A 15,248-nucleotide genomic window follows, 5' to 3' on the forward strand; every position below is an offset into this window, starting at 1 on the left:
CCTGGCGGGAGCTGCCCAACCATGCAGTGCAGCCAACCACAACATGCCACCTTGGGCCCCACAAACATTTTGTCCGGGCCTGGTAGAGGGACCTGAGCGAGCCCCAATCCAGACCTGCTCTGTCACAGGGTCTGGCAGCCACTTCCGGTCCTACCTTCAGCCTTTGTGCCCCACGCACAGCCCTCCCCCAACCTTCGCCCAATGACCTGGCCCCAACCTCAGGCCTGGGCTGGGGGGGAGAGGGGCACAGACAGGAGTAAGGGGCACAATGTAAAGTTTAGAGACTAGTGTTTTAGGAGAACAGGGATTTACCTATACTATATTCAGTATTAAATGGTCTTACTACTTTATTGAGCATTAATAAACCATTTGTAAATGAATTGCAGAAATCTCCAATGTAGCCATCCCATTTGACAGAAATGATGTTGCTGTTGCAGAAGAAATTGTCACTGGGGTGCCAGTGGCATTAGTGGCAAAATCGTGAATGACAGCAACACTACTCTGTCTATGAGCACTAGAGGGAAAATGTATTGGTTCTTCTACACATTTTCCTGTTTCTTATCCAGTGTATGTAAAGAACCTACTCCAGCCCCTTTGAGATTAGTGGAAGTTTTACTTTAACTTCTAGTCAAACTGAATGAGATCCTAACTGAATGGAGCAGGAATATTCCATCGGTAGCTCACAGACCACCCTACCTACGTGGGTATGTTTAATTATCCCCATTATATAGATGAAGAAACTGAGCCACACAGAGATGAAGATCAAAGTTGCAGTTGGATACATAATATTTAGGCACCTAAATCCACATTTGGTCACTTAAATAAGTGGCCTGATTTGTATAGGAGTTGATCACTGACCCAGAGGTGGATGCATTCCAGTGATGAGTAGACTAGTCATTGCATACATAGCTTGTAATCAGCAAGAGTTTATCGTGTGCTTTGGGATTTTTGGGTGAAAGGGAATATAAGTTACAGTCATGTCATCTTAGATCTCTCTCTATATAGATAAAAAAACGTTTCCTGTGGGATGACAGAGTGATGTGATGATGTCACTCTGCGTCCCGCTGCCCCTCCGCCTTCAGCTGCCTGGCCTCCTCCCCCACCCCACTCCCTGGTGCTCTGGGGAGGTGGAGGCGGGATCCACACAGTTCTCCCCACTCCCTCCCAGGCGAGCGGGATCCACATGGCCTCGCCCCTCTCCCATGTTCCAGGGAGGCAGAGGGCAGGATCCAAACTGCCTTCCCTCCCCACTTCCCAGTGCTCCAGGAGAGGGTGTGTGTGTGGAAGCTGCGTGGCCTCCCCCATCCTCAGTGCTCTGAGGAGGTGGGAGCCACACTGCCTCCCCCGTCCCCGGTGCTCCGGGGAGGCAGGAGCTGCTCGCTGCTCACACTCCTCTCTCCCCAACCCCACACAAACTTCCTCAGCCAAGACCTGTGCCCCCAGCCCACTCACTCATACACCCCCAAACTGAGATCCCACACCTCCAGCCCCTCACTCACTACCCTACCGAGACTTCCCACTCCCAGCTCCCTCACACACCCCTTCCACTGAGACTCTGCACCCTCACACACACCCTCCACCAAGACCTCACACCCCCAGCCAGCTTCTGCTCCCTCCCCACTTACCAGACATCTATGCCCAGAGAGAGTGGGGGTTGGTGAGTGTAGCGAGCAGGGGGCACAGCCCCATATTTACACATAAATATGCTGTTGGGATGGGAGAAGGGGAATGGAACTAAAAGCCTTGGCTAGCTGGCTTATCTGTAAACATCCTCACATAAAGAGTCTTGCCTGTAAGCCTTCACTGTCAGTGAGCTCGGATGCCTGGGAGAATTTAGCTGCATTCAGAAGGTGCAATTTGGGAGAGGACTAGTGAGAAGTAGAGTTTTTTCAGCTTATTTACCTTGGAAGGGAAGGAACTAGAAGAGGTGCTCCATGACCATAGGGGAGGCCCAAAGCAGATGGGAGACCATCAAATGACTTAAACCCAACTTCCTTCTTTGCTGGTTTAAGCTCTTTCTCCTGCCTTTGGGATCTACATTTTGAATCAGAACCTGCTTTACATCTGTATTAAAAAAAAAAAAAGAATCTTGTAGTCTTCAGGGAACTTTAGTCATAGGTGCAGTAAATGAGCAGTAAAGTAATGAGATTGCCATTCTCAGAGGAATCTCATGTGACACGTTAAAAAGGATGGGTGTGCTCTGGGCTTTGGCAGATTTCACACAGAGGCTGGCTTGATTGTTCTCAGACTGGTTTTTGACAGTCTGCAGATCCTTTTGAAATGATGCTCTGTCAAAGACAATCACTGTTACTTTTCTCAGAACGTTGTCACCTCAATCTGTTTCCACTCTACATTAGTCACAGTAAAATAATATCCAGACTATGCTTGAAAGATGTCATCTTGTGTGTTTATTATCTTGTACTGTTTTACTGAAACTTGGAAGATAAGCCCAGAACAAAAAAGCAAAACAAACAAACAAAAAACACCCAGAGCAGATCCAAAGACCAGCTGCCATTACAAAAGTTTTAATAGGGACCCAGACTTTGGCTTGTAATAAATAGGACCCAACACACTAAACATGTGCCTTTTAGTAATGAGTCATTACTAAATGAAACGAAAAGTATTCATATATTTACAGGCATTTATTGGCAGAAGAGCTTCAAGATTTTATTATTGCTCCAGGAAGATTAAGGAAACCTTACTTTGGAATAACCACTAGTAGTATTGCTTATTTATGGAACATATTTGGAATTTTTCCAGTCAATATCCTTCCTTCTAAAGATTGGAAACATTTTCACACTATCCCCGTGCCAATAATATTCACATTCTTCATTTATTGGAGAGACTTTTGATAAACACAGCTTGTCTTCAGGAAGGCCCTAAATGTAACTGAAGACAAAGTGGAAGAGATAGATACTGGAGCTGTTTTCTGTTGTCCAGGATATTCCTAATGAGAAACTTCTGCTTGAGGTAGTTCTATGGGAAGGAAGAAGACAGTCTCTTTTCCTGGTCCCTGATTGACAATTTGGTGAACACTGTGTTGACTCCTGTTTCTTTGCCCACTTTTGACTAAATGACACTTACATGATGATTTAATTAAACATCTTCATATGCCCTCCCCACAAAAATCTATATATCTAGACACATTTTTTTCTACTTTAAGAACTTTTGAGCTCTTCTCAATGGTTTTTTTAAGTCATAAAATTCCAAAGCTTTCAGGTCACTTTGACTTTGACCCTGCATGCCCAAAGGAACATTAGCTTTACAAAGAATTTGCATGTTTATTAAATAGCAATGACTCACTCAGTTGCAGATGTTCGTATATATAAAGTACCATAAATATTATGGATTAGGATGTGGAATATGTGATGGGAATGTGTTTGGGGAAGCAGGCAACATTTTTCTTTGGTTTTATTCATTTTGTGGCAATCTTTTCTTTCTATGCAAGCCATAGGCTTCTTTCTGTGCATTACAGAAACAGAGAAGAGCCTGCTGGTTCACAAAGACGTCATCTCATATGCTGTATTATAATGCAGCCATCACACACTGTGGTGCAGGAAATGTTCAGGCTAGTAGTTTCAGTCAATTAAATGTATATGTATCGCCTTGAAAGGAACAAGGTATTTCCCCTCTGACTCTGCACCGGTAGAAACTTAGTAGATCCTAGGAGCAAGATTTCTGCTGACTTTCCTGAAATAAAGTCATTTTAACAGTCCTAGTGAAACTCAGTAAATGATTCACTTATCAGCAGTCTGCAATGCAATGAGGTTACACAGTCTATCCTAAAATGATCTGGATATCTGCTCAGTCATCTGATATAAGATAAGCAGCACAAAGGTGGTGGACTCAGCACAAAGTTAGCTTTGTAACTTGAGTCTCACTTTGCTGCTAAATGGGCACTCGCCTTGGGGTGGGTGGTGATAGCCAGAGGGCCATTAGAAATCTTAGCAGAGTGGCAGGAGTGAAGGGGAGCAGGAAAGGCGAGTTCACACCTTTGCAACTGTGGTTGAGTTGAGTAGGCAGGATAACAGCGTGGCTGGGTAACCAGGGTAGCAGAATGTCAGGGTATTGTGAAGCTGCCTCAGTAACAGAAAGTGCTCAGCAGTCTGTTTAGTGCAGTGGAAGCTGAGCATCTGCCAGAACTAACCCTGCTCCAGAAGGGCTGGTGCTGGCATTGGCCAAGGTGTCCGAGGGCCTGGCATGGAAGAAGAGACACAAGTGGCTTTACTGCTGTTTCCTTTGGAGCCTGACATGCCCAGAGATTTGCAAGATGCCTGGACTGCTCACCAGGACCAGCACGTGGGATGAACACTAGCCAAAATGTGCAATGTCTGGTTTGCAAGACGGTTGTGCAGGGCTCAGAGTGGACGGCGTAATGTGATCTTGCGACTTCTTTTTCTGGCTTGCGGCCTAGTCTGGTGGTCTTTGCTCAGGGGAATAGAGGCTGCCACTCTCAGGTTCCCAGAGGAGGGCCGTCATTAAATGAAGTGTCAGGGACCAAACAGCTGCTGGCCTGCTCTCTAATGGCGCTGCTGGACAAGACAGGAGCCCCAGTGCTTGGCTTTAGAACCCAGAGTGGCCACAGACCCTGAGGGTGCTGGGTTAGCAGTCCTGGCCTGTGCAGCCATTCAGTGACTGCTCAGTGCAAATCATGGCTGAAGCTGTGCTTGTCCTTGTTCCAGGACATGCTCCTCCTGCTTCTTCTTGTTCTATCCTTATAACAGCCAGCTTCCAGTCTCTGCTCCAGCCTGTTTCTTTCTGGCTTGGACCCCCCAGTTCTGTCTCTGGTGTACAACTCTAGTTGACCCTCTGGATCTGGCATTTGACTTCTGCCCCTCTGCTAGTGACCCTTGTTTTGTTTTCTGGACTCCGCCCACCTTGCACCTAGCTTTAACTGGTAGGCTGGACTTCTGCCTTCATCACTAAGTCCACAGCCTGGTTGTCAACAGAAAGGAAGCAATTGCAGAATAATCACTCATTTTCCTGCCCCACCCTGGGTTGCATTTGCTGGGATTACATGGCCACAGAGCCAGAGGGAATCCTAGTCTCCAGAAGAAAGTGTGTTCTCACCTTTAAATTGGATTTTTGTTGCACAGTGTTCAGTATGTTGATGCTGTGGTGATCGGCACAGGGTGCAATCCTAGAGAGATAATTGATGGCTCTAGGTATGTAAATCAACTACCAAAAAATAGGAGTAAAGAATTAAATGTACAGGCAGAGGGGGAAACAGCCAAACTGATTGCAGAGTATTGCATGGGGATATGTTAGACCAGTGCTTCCCAACATTTTTTATACCACGGACCAGCAAACCCATTCACAAATTTTTGGCAGACTGGTAACATTTTATTTGCATATTCATTTTGAAAAATGAATATGCAAATAAAACATTAATTGTCTGCCAACCCACTCATCCGTTGACACCGTTTTCTCACGGCACATCCATCTACCTCCAGCCCCAGAATGCTCTGACGCTGTTCAGCCAACCCTGGTACTCTGTGTCTCTGTATATCCCTATATTCCACTAACTCCATTACCTCACAAGTCTGTCTTGCCAAGCCTGTTATCCCAGTGCTTACTGTCTCCCGCTTCCCAACACCCCCTGCTGCCAACTTCCATTGGTCAAACATCTGTCTTGTATGGAGCCTGTCCTGCATCCGCTATCACTCCCTACTTTGGTACGCTGTGTCCCAGCGACCCCTGACTTAAATTGACAGCCTCCCATTTCCCTGGATCCTGCCCCACCGCTCCCTGATCCTAGCCCACTACCCCCAGTGTCCCGTGCTCCACAAACTCCATGACCCTGCAACTGCCTGTTCCACAAGCTCTGAGCCCCCCCCCCCCAACCTTGCTCAGACACCCTCAGATCTGCTGCCCCGAGACAGAAGCACAGGCTGTGCCACACCTGGGTTCATAACCACTGACCCACTGCAACCCACCCCCTCTCGCCCTTTGACCTCTAACCCCTGCCCTCCCTGAGCCCTAACCCTCTCCCTTAACCTCTAGCCCCAGCCAGCCCCTTGCTCCCCAGGGCCTAACCAGAGTTGCCAGGTGTCCGGTTTTCGCCTGGACAGTCCATTTTTTCTGGCCCCGTTCATTAAAAAAAACCCAGAAAATACCAGACATGTGTTTTTTTTTTTTCTGAAAAACTTTTGTCTCCTTGTATGTGGTGGTGATGTTTTGGGGTGGTTTTTTTGTTTTTTTGCCTAACACCCTTTGACTCCTGCCCTATGCCCTGTGCCCTTTGACCCTTCAACCTCTGACCCCTACATCCTATGCCAACACCCTCTTGCCCTGTGACCCCAACACCCTTTTGATCCCACCCCACCCCTGCACTCCCCAGTGCGAGGCTCCCCCTTTAGGGAGCATGTCCATTACTGCTGTGCAGGCAGGGGGAGCTGCCGTTGGCAGCATGTACACTCCCTCCTCCTTCGTGCCCCCTCCCTACCCGAATATGTCTCATGCTCCCATGGGCAGAAGGAGTGGGAGTGCAGAGCCCTGGCTGGGCTACCATCTTACCTGGGGGGGAGGTTCCTCCTACTTCTCCTGCAGCTGCCTCAGCTCCAGCGCCACCACCAAGCAAAATCAGCTGCCACGGGATTTGGGAAGTGCTATGTTAGAAGGCATAAGCAAACAGCCTCATTACAGGGAGATTAATTGTGTAAAGCTGATGGGAGCTGTAATCCAAGAGCCACGGTTGAAATCACTTAGCAATAACACTGGCAGGGGCATGGACTAGATGGCTGAATTGGTCACTTTCACAGTGCACAGTGCTGTGTGACAATATTCAGTGGAGAGGAAGACACGGTTCCTGCTACGCAGTGCTTATAATCCAAGCGAGCATGGTTTATTAACTGCTACCCAATTTCTGTCTTGGAAAGTGTTTGCTCCAACAGCACATGCCACACCTACTTTGTATTCCCATTCCCTTTGAATTCAGGCTTACTTCCTCGCAGCTTGGTCCTGAAGCCTCAAAGCTCCTTCCTCAGTCCCATGCTCTACTCCATCTCCCTGGGCTGGCCAGAGAGAAAAACTGACACTTATGTCCTCAATAGGCTAGACATCAGCTGCTTTCAAACTGTCTGTGTATGAATTTTAACTTCCTCTTTTAAAATCATTTATAGGAAACACTATAAAGTTCCTCTTACTGTCCCCTTCCTCTTAATGTCCTTCCACCCTACCAGCGACCCTTTTAAAGTGTTTTCCTGCTTTATTCTTTTAAGCACTGCAAGCTTCAGTCTTGAAAGATGGAGCTAGCGTAGGACTTGGTTTGCTGCTCGGCTAGTGTACTCGCATCAGGGCTGTCTCATAGCACTAGAAGCCTCAGCCACAGTGAGTACACAAGGAACGCTGCTAGTGCAGCAGCCCCAAAGTATAATGCATCTATGCTGCTTCCCCGGCGTGCCTCCATGCCATTCTGCAGCCACACCCTCTACACTGGGCTTTCCCTACTGAGAGAGCAGTTTCTATGGTTTGGAGTGCTGCAGCCACTCCTGGTACACTCCTGCACTCCCTCTGTATTACTGACTGCAGCGTAAGCAGCAGTGGGGGAAGGGATTCTCCTCAGCACACTTCCTAGTGCAGCCAGTCAGGACAGCCAGAACTAAGCCCTTAGTATCTTAATTAAGAGTCATTGAACTTGTTCAACTAAAATGAACTTAAAACTTTAGTCAGATCTTAATTTGCACCCAAACATACCCCTTTTCTGAGTGTTAAATGAGTTCAGTTCATTTTCCCCATTATGTTCAGGCTTGCTTTCTGTCCTGGCCTCTCCCAGGTCATCCTGATCACAACTCCGCATTTCCTGAGCCATTCTTGCAGGATGTTGGTGGGCTCCAAAATCCCCTGGCTCCCTGTGACACATCACACTGCATTGTTTTCTTTTCAGTATCGTGCTTCACAGCCTGATCACAGGACACCAGAACTTCAACGGGAGTGAAATGTTGCCCAACCTTATTCATGTGGAATTTCCAGCCCAGCCATTCCTAGAGGCTCAGCTAGGCCTCTTAGTTTGGCTAAATATGGGAACTTCTAAGTGTAGACCTGTCACAAACTTTCAGTTCTTTTAAATTTCACCCATTGTTGAACTCTTGCCCCTTTGTGTGCGTGTTAGGAATTCATTTCTGAACCTGTTTTCTCTCGACTAATAGATTAACACAAATCGCTTTCCCAGGAAGGATGGGGCTGGAAAGCAGGACACATCAGTTGTTTTCTAAACTTCCTCTCTGCATCCCCAAGCAAATCACTTAATGCCCCTTTGCCTCAGCTTCTTCATCTGTAAAAAAAGAATGAGATAATATTTCCTTGCCTGACCAGGGAGCGTGGCGTCTTAAGTTAGTGATGAAGACGACCTTTCACGTCTTTGAATAAAAAGGGCTGCGATTAAAAAAATATGAAGTATGGACAGCATACTTTATGCTAATGTTCTATCATGTTATATAGCTAGTATGTGATCTATTATCTGTTTAGTAGTCAGTGTGTATTTTGCATAGGAGTATTTAGGAATGAAAATATGTTCACCAAACAAAATGCTAATGAGTCACCTCTTCCGTTGAAACTAAGCCCCTGTTGGATGACTCTCATTTTGCTGTTGTTTAGTAGAGCTCTAGCTGTTTTTCAGTACACTGCCGTTGGCTTTGTGGCCTGCCTTGCCTGACTGACAGTCAGCAGACACCAACTTCACACCTCACGCCACTTTGGCAGATATAGAGATACTGGTCTACGGAAGCAGCAGTCACTCATGGAAGAATGCTGATGTACTAATAATGATAGAGATATTCCTCTTCTCTTGAGGAGAGCCAGTCAGAAAACAGCAAAAGCAACACTGGGCATCAGACTGACACTGCTCTAAAAGCTCCTCTCTCAAAGGCAATGGAGCATTCCAGTTGTGAAGGAGAGATGAAAATAGTTATTAGTTTATGTGACCTCTTTCTTATCTGATAGTAGTTGTGGTTTTCTGATTACTTCTGAAGCTATGTAAACACACAGTAAAGCCCCCAGCAATTTTGAAAGGCACCAAATAAAAGTATTATTTTTCATGGCCACCTAGAAACTGTACATTAAAATAGCAAAACCAAAATCAACTGAGGAATTTTTTGTTGGAAAGATCCCAGCCCTTTTCCCACTGGAGGTGAGTTAAACTGCTGTCACAGTTTGACACTGTATTTAGTTTCAAGTATGTAAACAAAAACAATCCTCTTCCCAAATTCTCCCAGCTCTGATAAGATGAAACCAACCTATCCCCACCTCCACTCTCCCACTTCTGGTTTTGCTGGTTTTTTACATGTTGGTGAAGCTCAGCACAATCAGCTTTCACAATATTGCCCCGCCCCTCAGAATGCCAGCCACTTGCTAGTTTTGTATTGACAAACTGGAGCAGCAACAGAAACTGTTGCTGAGGAGGTGCCATAACTGGTAGCTCAATGAGCAGCACTTTGAGTGGACTGCAAGGAATGAATTCAAACAATCTCTGGATCCCGTTTACACTGCATAGGAGAGGCCTTCAGCCATTGTTAACAGACTCCAAGGAAAGGCAGAGAAGGCTTGACACATGCAGATGTTTGCAGATAAAGGTGAGCATATGGAATAGACCTGTGGCACCTTAGAGACCAACAAAAATATATATATAAACTTAAAAAAACAACAAATGGTCTGGTAGCACTTTATAGACTAACGAAACATGTAGATGGTATCATGAGCTTTTGTGGGCACAGCCCATGGTCATCTGAAGAAGCGGGCTATGGCCACAGAAGCTCATGATACCATCTACATGTTTTGTTTGTCTATAAAGTGCTACCGGACCATTTGTTGTTTTTAAGTTTATCCTGTACAGACTAACTCGCTACCCCCTGAAGCTTCTAAAATATATGTAGTATCATGAGCTTTCATGGGCAATGTAATGTTAGTCTCTAAGGTGCCACATGACTACTCGTTTTTAAAGTTACAGACTAACACAGCTACCCCTCCGAGACTTACAAAGTCAAACAGATTTGCATATCTCATAGAACTGCATGCATATAGCACATTGGCAAATGGGTAACCCTTTTGAATATTTGCAATGCAGTCTATGTACACTTCAGACTCTCAGCACATCATGCATTTAGCACAGCTGAATGTGCAAAATCATTTTAGTGTAAAAATATTTTTGCAGATTAGAGGCATAATAGTGTAGAAAGCTTTTTGAAGTGGAAATAATCCATTCTGTTAACAGTGCCACGATATGGTGGCATGATAACAATGTAAACGGGAAAAGGTGAAAAACAGTCTCACTAACAAAATTAAAAAAACCTTGAAAAACAACAAATAGTCTAGTACAGTGGTCCCCAACGCAGTGCCCGCGGGTGCCATGGCGCCCGCCGGGCCATTTCTGTGCGCCCGCCGAGTGATCGGGACCAGCCCAGCCCCGAGCACAATTGCGCATGGGCGGTGTTGGCCCCTGGGCGTGCAGCTTATGGGAGGTCCTACTCCCGGGTGCACGGCGCAAGGGCTCTGCCAACCCTGGGCGCGTGGTATAGGGGTGGTGCTGGCCACTGGGCGCGCTGCACAAGCATGGTGCCAGCCCCAGGCCTGCGGCACAGGGGCGGCACTGCTTCCGGGCGTGCGGCTCATGGGCACTGCCGGCTCCTGGGCTCACGGCATATGGGCGTCCCCACCCCTGGGCACGCAGCTCAGGAGCAGCGCCTGCCCTAGGCGTGTGGCTCATGGGCACTGCCGGCTCCTGGGCACGTGGCACAGGGGTGGCGCCATCCCCAGGAATACAGCACATGGGCTGTTCCAGCCCCAGGCGCGTGGGGCATAGCCAGCCCCACCTCTGGGTGTGCGGCACAGGAGCGGTGCCAGCCCCGGAAGTGCGGTGCATGGGTGGCACCGGGCACACGGCGTATGAGTGGTCCCGCCCCTGGGCGCGTGCGTGGCCCCACCCCCGGGCGCGTGTGCAGCCCCGCCCCTAGCTGCCCGGTGTGTGAGTGGCCCTGCCCCCGGTGCCCAGCAGCCCCAAAAGGTTGGGGACCACTGGTCTAGTAGCACCTTAAAGACATGTAGATGGTATCATAAGCTTTCATGGGTGCAACCCACTTCTTCAGATGACAGGAGTATTAGAAGTCCAGATAACCAAATGAAAACCTAGACACAAGTGAAAGACTGAGCTTGTCTTTCCCCAGAGGCGTGAGACACGGCATCTTATGAGCCCTTGTATCACATGGAAAGTATTAATGTCAGTTGAAAATAAATGACAATAGCTGTCACTTGAGAGGGGAGCATTGGTGAAGTGGTTAGGATTTAGCCCAGGACTTAAAGAAACCTGGATCCAAGTCCCTCCTCCAGCACTTTGGGGCAGGTCATTAGGCCATGTCTTCAGCATGGGCCAGATCAATGAGGTAGTGATCAGTCAAGTGAGGGACAATTCATCATGTCTAGTATAAATAGCTGGTTGCTCTCCCATCGACTCTGGTGCTCCACCAGAACAAGATAGTAAGGGGAGTTGTCAGAAGAGGGTTTTTTAGTTGTTGACCCAGCATGGGATGGACCCCACAGTAAACAGATCTAAGCTACATCAATTTGAATTATGCTATTAACATAAATCAAATTGTGTAGCATGCATGGAACAAACTGTCCCCATAGTGCAGACCTGCCCTTAGTCTCTCTGTGACTCAGTTCCTGGTCTGTAGAATGGAGATAACAGCACTTCCCTGCTTTGCAGGCATGTTGTGTGAATAAGTACATTAAGGTCTGGGAGGTGCGCAGATGCCTATGGTAATGAAGGCCATCTACATAGTAAGGAAAGTAGGTGTGCTCTAAAGCTCTTTATCTAAGGATCACAGTGCTAGTTTTTTTGGCAGATATAGAGATATTGGTCTAGGGAAGCAGCAGTCGCTCATTAACAATCATTAATGTATTAAGTGTCTCACAACCTTCTTGAGGTAGGTCTCAGACTCACTTTGTTGATGGGTAAACTGAGACACTGAACAGTTCAGCCTTTTCTCCAGGCTAAAATGGTGAGACAGAATTAGGAATAGAATCCAAGGGTTTGACTGGTGGGGCCTGATGCTAAGTTATCTTCAATGAGTTCCTGAGGAACCTGGCAATGTCTCCTCCAGGTAGGCTCATAGCACGTTTGTGACTTGCTATGTATGCTAACCTGGACAAAGGCAGTGGCATTTTCTGACGCATGTTCTATTACTCATTTTCTTTATAATTAGAAACCACAAGAGCATCTTAGAAGCCTAGAAATTTGATTACAGAGAAAAAGAAATAGTGTAGCAGTAAAAACTGCCTTTTACTACTATTGTTTACTCTAAATGCCCTAATAACGTACATTAGGCATTTAGTCATCTTTTTGAATGACAGGACTGGGATTAGCAAGACCCAAAGGCCTATACTGTTCTGTCTTTTTTTTCAACTCCTTATAGATTTGGTAAGGGAGAGTAAATTACCATGGATTATATGACTAGGTTTGGAGTCATCTGTGCCCTTAAGAGACACTGTACAATGAAAAGAAATAAAACGAGTCATCTGCTTGGAACCTACATTACTGCTAAGTATGTAATTCCGTGGTCACCAACCAGTAGTTCGCGAGCTACCGGTAGATCTCAGGGGCTCTAAGAGTAGCTCTTGAGCCCTCTCTGAACTGCGCGCCTGCGCAGTACATTTACATTAGATTTCCTCATTTGAGGAGCAGCTATTCACCGAGCAACAACACAGGTGAGTAGCTGCGAGGAATGGTGGGAACTGGGAGGGCTGAAACACCCCAGCAAGCTGACTGTGGCTTTCAGCTGAAAGAGGCTGCCCCACACTCCAGCTGATCGGCAGCTTCTCCTCTGCACCTGCCCACGTGGAGCTTGGTGCACCCTGGCTGAGCGCCATGGCCAGCTGGCCGGGCAGCCACTTCTCTTCCCTCCAGCCCTGCTGCCCTGCGCTCAGCCCAAGGAGGCTGCATCTAGCTCCAGCTGTGCTGGAGCAAGCTTCCCAGGCTGAGCACAGGATCACAGATGCCCATCTGATGGACTGTATACAACTAGCGATCTCAGACTACAACCCAGACTTCAAGACGCTGGCAGATATTGTTCAGTCACAGGTGTCACATTGAGACTTTGTTATTGGAAGAAAAATATATAATTATCAATACTTGATTTTAGATTTACAAAATGGCAGAGAACAAAATGTATAATTGTAAATGCTTCATTTGACATTTAAATAGCATGAATTAAAAACAGAGCATTTATTTCATAACTATAAACATGTGATTTTAATTTTATATATTGCATAATTTAAAAATAAACTGTTTAACAGAGTGTATAAGGGCTGGGGATAGCAAGTGATGGACAGGAGAATAGAGAGGGCGGGGCTTCAAAGAAGGGGCGGGGCAGTAGATCTTCGCCTGTTCTGAGACTTAAAAAGTGATCTTGGGTGTAAAAAGGTTGGAGACCACTGATGTAACTGCTCTGGGCTGGTGTCTCCCCCTCTGTGCTCCACACTCTTAGTCTGGACTCTTGTCGCTCCCCGACCATGGAATTCTCTTCAGGACACTGCTCTTCAACAGCGTCGACTCCAGTGGTCTCACCCCCTTCCAGGGGTTGTATCGGCAATCCTCAGTCTCTACTGCCTCTGTGGCCTCCCAGCTTAGCCCCGCTGTCTCAGAAGCAAGCCACAGTCTGTATTGGCCACAAAGTGTGGTGCAAGGGGGCCCAGGCTCACCCACTACTCTGGGTCCCTACTCCCCTTTACTGCTCTTGTTCCCTGGACCATTTTCCCTGTGATACTTTGAACCTTATAGCAAAGCCAGTAGCAGGTATCAGGCTGGAACTTCTCTCTCTAGCCTCCCTGAGCCCGCCTAGCACTGCTTTATCAAAAGTGCCTTCTCTGAAGAAGCCAGTCCTACACCCACTCTGGTCAGGACGCAACTACCAACTTTTTGCTGGGCAGCTTCTTTTAAACTGGGCTGCTTCAGCAAGCTATACCCTGATTGGCTCTTTAAAAAGCTCTCCCTGATTGGCCAGGGTTCTGCACAAGCTCCCTTCTGTCTGCCTTAACTCCTTCTGGCCACCAGAGTGTGAAAGTGAAACCAATGTGGTTACAATCGTGTTATAACAGTGAAGAATCTAGCCCAAGGTTTTGAAATGACAGTTTTGACACACTTTGTATGTAAGTCTGTTCCAGGCTCTAGGCCTGGCTTCTGGAGTTATGCTTGAGATCCTACAGAATTGAGATTCAGCAAAGCATAAAGTCTAAACAAATGTAGACATTGGGCGGTCCTGCACTGTACCTTGACCTACTTAGGAATGTTATGTCTCAGACTGTCTGCTTGATTTTTCCCCAGCATCAAACCTCCACTCAGCATGAAGGGAGTGAAGGGAGGGAGCTTCTTACAGTTCCCTGATTCTGTGCCAGTCCACCTCCAGAATCAGAGCAGCCTAGAGAAGCTCCTCTGCAGGAATCAGAGCAGCTGGCATGGGAGTGCTTCCTCTGGGTTTACATCAGCAAGGAGTTCAATGGGAATTCTCTGTTGGTCATCTAGGGTACGTCTACATAGCGGGGCTAAACTCGAAATAAGCTATGCAACTTGAGCTACGCTAATTGCGTACCTTATTTTGAGATAGTTTATTTTGAAATTTTGCTAAATTTCAAAATAGACCATTATTCGGACTAGTCTCTTAATCCTTGTGGAACGAGATTTACCGGGACATCAGAATAGCATGCCCGTTATTTTTATTGCATTTTGAAATAATGGGCATGCTGTAAAGACACTGAAAATGCTATTTCGGGATACCGGACGCATCCTGAAATAGCACCGCAGTCTAGACGTACCGCATGAGCCCTAATGGACCAAATTCCAAGCCCTGTATATTTTGTTTTGTGATGAGCTGTTCATGACACAAGCATGATATATCATTGAATATTGGCCGGTTCCCTGCTAGGTTATTCAGCAAGTATCTCATTTCTTAACTTGTGAAACAGCATTTTCTTGGGTTGTGACCAGGAATTCTTTGGCTCTAATGTGATCAGACATATCTGAAACTTCTGGGCAATCCCCCACATAAACGGTGATTACAGTAAAACTTCAGTGCTACAAATACATCAGGAATGGAGGTTGTTCGTAACTCTGAACAAAACATTATGGTTGTTCAATCAAAAATTTATAACTGAACATTGATTTAATATACTGTTGAAACTTTACTATGTAGAAGAAAATGTTGCTTTCAGCCATCTTAATTTAAAGGAAACAAGCACAGAAACACATTACCTTGTCAGAGGGT

At 46.6% G+C, this 15,248-nt stretch overlaps 1 protein-coding gene and 1 long non-coding RNA gene across 4 annotated transcripts in view; one reads left to right on the plus strand and one right to left on the minus strand.

Moving 5' to 3' along the window:
• Window positions 1-15,248, plus strand: part of GAB3 (GRB2 associated binding protein 3) — a 110,774-nt gene that overhangs the window by 57,802 nt on the left and 37,724 nt on the right. The window lies entirely within an intron of this gene.
• Window positions 1,544-15,248, minus strand: part of LOC149523643 (uncharacterized) — a 31,351-nt gene continuing 17,646 nt past the window's right edge. The window contains exons 2-3 of the long non-coding RNA XR_016350619.1: window positions 6,517-6,608; window positions 1,544-5,140 (exon numbers count right to left, since the gene is read on the minus strand). This is a non-coding gene — a long non-coding RNA (uncharacterized LOC149523643). The remainder of the gene's footprint in view (window positions 5,141-6,516; window positions 6,609-15,248) is intronic.

This window comes from Pelodiscus sinensis, chromosome 13 (genome assembly GCF_052426305.1).
Source record: "Pelodiscus sinensis isolate ZL-2025 chromosome 13, ASM5242630v1, whole genome shotgun sequence".
Taxonomy (NCBI): domain Eukaryota; kingdom Metazoa; phylum Chordata; order Testudines; family Trionychidae; genus Pelodiscus; species Pelodiscus sinensis.